Source organism: Sesamum indicum, unplaced genomic scaffold, assembly GCF_000512975.1.
Source record: "Sesamum indicum cultivar Zhongzhi No. 13 unplaced genomic scaffold, S_indicum_v1.0 scaffold00214, whole genome shotgun sequence".
NCBI classification, from domain to species: domain Eukaryota; kingdom Viridiplantae; phylum Streptophyta; class Magnoliopsida; order Lamiales; family Pedaliaceae; genus Sesamum; species Sesamum indicum.
Window position 1 is genome coordinate 80,266 of NW_011628108.1, and position 4,093 is coordinate 84,358.

The 4,093-nt window shown below is 35.9% G+C and overlaps 1 long non-coding RNA gene across 1 annotated transcript in view; it reads left to right on the forward strand.

Moving 5' to 3' along the window:
• The window catches only part of LOC110011386, a 1,891-nt gene extending 248 nt beyond the window's left edge, over positions 1–1,643 (forward strand). Inside the window, exons 2-3 of the long non-coding RNA XR_002286397.1 lie at positions 400–639; positions 1,428–1,643. This is a non-coding gene — a long non-coding RNA (uncharacterized LOC110011386). The remainder of the gene's footprint in view (positions 1–399; positions 640–1,427) is intronic.
• The last annotated feature ends 2,450 nt before the right edge of the window (positions 1,644–4,093 follow it).

Genomic DNA, 4,093 nt, shown 5'->3' on the forward strand with positions numbered 1-4,093 from the left:
GACCCAAAGTGTGGGTCATGGCTTAACTGAAAAGTGTGTTGGTAGTTTTTTTACAGGTACATGTGTGCATATTTATATTCATTCCTTTTGTTCATGTTCTTTTTAAGCATGGTGCACTTCTCTATATATTAGAAGGTTTAAGAAAGGGAACAAATTGATGAGTTAACATCTTATGTTGGTCAGGGCTTGGTCCCCTATGTGTCTCGTTTTGTTATGTTGCCTTGTGTTCTAGTTTTGGTCTTTAATTGAATTAAATGGTAGGTTTTGTCATTTTCTAATGAAACCAACTCTCAAGCTCAATGGGACAACATGATTTTGTCCTCAACTGTTGCTTTCCTTTTCAAATTTATCAGAAGCAACTGAGTTGATTGATTCAATTGTTCAAATTATCAACTGTAGGTCAACTGTGTTCTTCAAGATGTTCAATTGACTGACCAGAAGCGTTTTAAGCAGTTTGTTTCTCAAAGCAAAGCAAGAATGGAGATTGATCTCTGACAGAACTGAGACTAATTTGCCTTCTTCAACTAAGTCATGTTAATTGTTGATTTCCATAATAGGTTAAGAGGCAAGTGGACATAGCATTGCACTGCAAGGATGGATGCAAAGCTCAGTGTTGCATGTTGGATCTCTGAACAGATGGTTGGTGTCAGGTTAATTTGTTTGGAGTCTAATTTTCACCTTTGATATTTGGGAAGCATGTTGATGTCGTATAATATTATGAGATGCATTACCATCTGTTATATAGACTAAGCGTTTGCTAGCCATTGGCTGAATTTTAGAAACTAGGCTAAACAATGATGGGTGTTTTGTTAATTGTGGGAAGTTGAAGCACATGTGAATTTTGTTTTGAATTAGCTTTTCTACTTTGATAGATAACATTATTGTTAACATTATACACTAGTATGCGCTCTTTCACTTGATTATAGGAACCTGGTGAGATGAATCCATTATGTTTCTCGGCATCTGTTTATGCATGGATGTAGCGTCCAATCCTTTTTAAGACCAACCTCAAGATTCTTTCACGTGGAATACTTTGTAATGGAGATAGGAAAATAAACAATTAGTACTTTAGTAACCGTGAACGATGCTTTGATAGATAACATTATTGTTAACATTATATACACTAGTATGCACTCTTTCACTTGATTATAGGAACCTGGTGAGATGAATCCATTATGTTTCTCGGCATCTGTTTATGCATGGATCTAGCGTCCAATCCTTTTTAAGACCAACCTCAAGATTCTTTCACGTGGAATACTTTGTAATGGAGATAGGAAAATAAATAATTAGTACTTTAGTAACCGTGAACGATGGCTAGCACCAATCATTGCTCTCCACTATGCAAGTACAGTTGGTGCTTGTGTGGAGTATTGAGGATTAATGTTTCTAATTGTTGTTTGTTACCTAATATTTGACGTACTTTTCAGGTGGAGCAATGAACCACAAATTCAGATAATTTCCAAGAAGCGTTCTCCAAGGCAAAGAAGCATTGAAACAAAAATACAGCATGCATGGTGTTCTGGAAAGTAAGATTTACGACTTATATGACCTTTATGTTGAGGTAATATATCAGCTTTTAATACTTCCGTTCGATGAATATTGTTGTACTGATATACCTAACTTGCTAATTTCATTCCAAAACTTGAAGAAGATTCAGGCCCGCCTGTCACAAAGTTGTATGAAGAGGTAAGTGGCATATGCGTGGTCCAGAATAGGTCCATTGTTTATGTGGAGGGACATAAATGCATTAGTGTAGATGGGAAAGTTGTGACTGTGACCCTGTATTTTCTCACGTATTCCTGAGATTAGTTAGCCTCTTAAATGAGAAATTGAAATGTTTGAACCTGCATTTTACCTCCTCGACGTAGATGCTACTACACACTGATATTGAAGCTATACATTCCTCCTATTTTGCAAGTGGGGTTTCACATTTTAGAGTGCACAAGAGATAACCAGTATTTGTTGCATCATTTGTGCTGCCACTAATACAGAATTGACATGGAGGGTGGCATTTTTGAGAACGAAAAGAGAGTTGCAGTGTAAAACCTGGGAATGTAAAATAGGGATGCCCAACAATTTGATTATGTTGCTTTTTTAGATTGAGGAACACCACCTCCTATTAGTACACTAGAAGAGGGGTCAGTGTAGCACGAACTTTATGTTGTCAAAATCATGTAATACTTGTAGCACTAGTGATAGTCTGTTTGGGGGGATAAATCATGCGGATAAACAGAAAATACAAAAACTTTTCCAATTGTTGTTGGATTTAGACATATAAGATGCCTAGAAAATGATGATAGACATATATCTCGGCTCCTTTGAGTTATTTGGATTAACATTTTATAAAATTTTTCATTGATCATTAGAAAATAGAAACAAGCAGGTATGCTTAGTCAAGAGTCCGTAAGAAATTCTAGGTATGTGGCTGTTGGACAATACCATGCAATGCAATGCTTAGTCCTACCGTTGTTTTGCATTGTGTGTCCTAAATTGTTGTTTTCTTTCGGCATACTTTTTGAATATTAACTCTTTTGAGTGTTGAGCAATCAAGGACTTGTCTTTTAAAGCTTTAAACCACTAAAGGATATGATTAATTTAACGGCACCTTTTATTTTATTGACTTAGTCAAGGAACTGAAGACGAAGAAGATTCTTGTACGAGATGTGGAGACAGTTACTAGCTCATACCATACATTTGATGTGTTGCGATCTTTTGTGGTAAGTTGTTCGGGTGTCATGTTATAAATACATGACCTCTTTGTGCTTGGCGTGTGAGGATGGGCATAAAAATTACTCTTTGGATCTTGTGTACTTCTCATTTCTCTTTTTGCAGCAAATTCTAGTACATCTTTGTAAGCATCATGTTGTTTGTACAATGATAGGACTACGTTGTTGAGTTGCAGTTGCTAAGACCAACCTAATCCATCTGATGATTTGAAATCTAAAGAGAAAAATGAAGAGAGAAGATGCAACATTAAAGCTGACAAAGTATGTTCTCACTTACTTATCTCTCTCTCTCTCTCTGTCTCTCGCATACCGCTTGATCTCTCGTCCACTAGTATTCCAGAAGAGCCGCTTTTTGTCTTCACTTCAATTATGCGGACTTCTAGTTTTAGATCAATAAGGGGAAGATGAAAGGGGAAGAGTAGTTGCTTTTGAAGGCGACGAATGATACTTATTCTGTGGACTCCTTTAGTTCAACCTAAAGGAAGTAGTTGTGTGGTACTTCTCCTTGCTTGATATCATAGAAATAAGGTAGGGATGAAAGATTGATTTTTTATGTTTACACGTTCAAAATCATCTCTTTTTTATGGAAAAGAAAGCAAATTATAGAGGAAGTTGGTGTGTGATTTAAGTGTTTAGGAGATCTTTACATTTGGAAATCATTATACGCATTAGGGATTTGGGTGAGATTCAAGGAAATAGCAATAAATTTTTTTTGTGGGGGGGGGGGGTGATTGTTGATTTTTGTTGCAAAACTCAATTTGTGGAGATGTGCGATATATTGTTGCATATACTCCACTTAGATTAACTTTGTTACTATATAGTGTAAATCGTTGTCTCATAGTGAGTATTTCTTTTTGGGCATGATATTGTATTTTTATTCAGAGTTCTGTTTTATGCTATAACATTTTGTATCTGAAGTGAGCAACTCAAACTTAAACCAAGTTGATGTCTAGTTTCTCTGGAATGTATCCTCCATTGTCTGACCAATACTTGAAGAGCACCTCACTATCAACATCACCATCACCACTACAACCCTCTATCACCATCATGAAATTAAAAAAACATATTAGCATATGCTGTGAATGCAATATTTGGTTTATTTGGCTGACGAAAGGTTTGGTTATATTTTATTTGTTTCCATTTGCATATACTTTGTTGTTCTAGTACGATGTGTTATGGCTTTTGCTTAATGCTATGCGTTAGTTTTAAAGCCATATTGTAGAAACTTTTGTGAAGGGGGTCAACCCCTTCTTTTTATTGGTGCAGATCAGTGATTTAAATGTAACCAAACAAGAATTGAAGCTTTTCATGGAAATGTATTGGCACCAAATGGTGGATTCAAGGTTAGCATGTTTTATTTGTGGCAA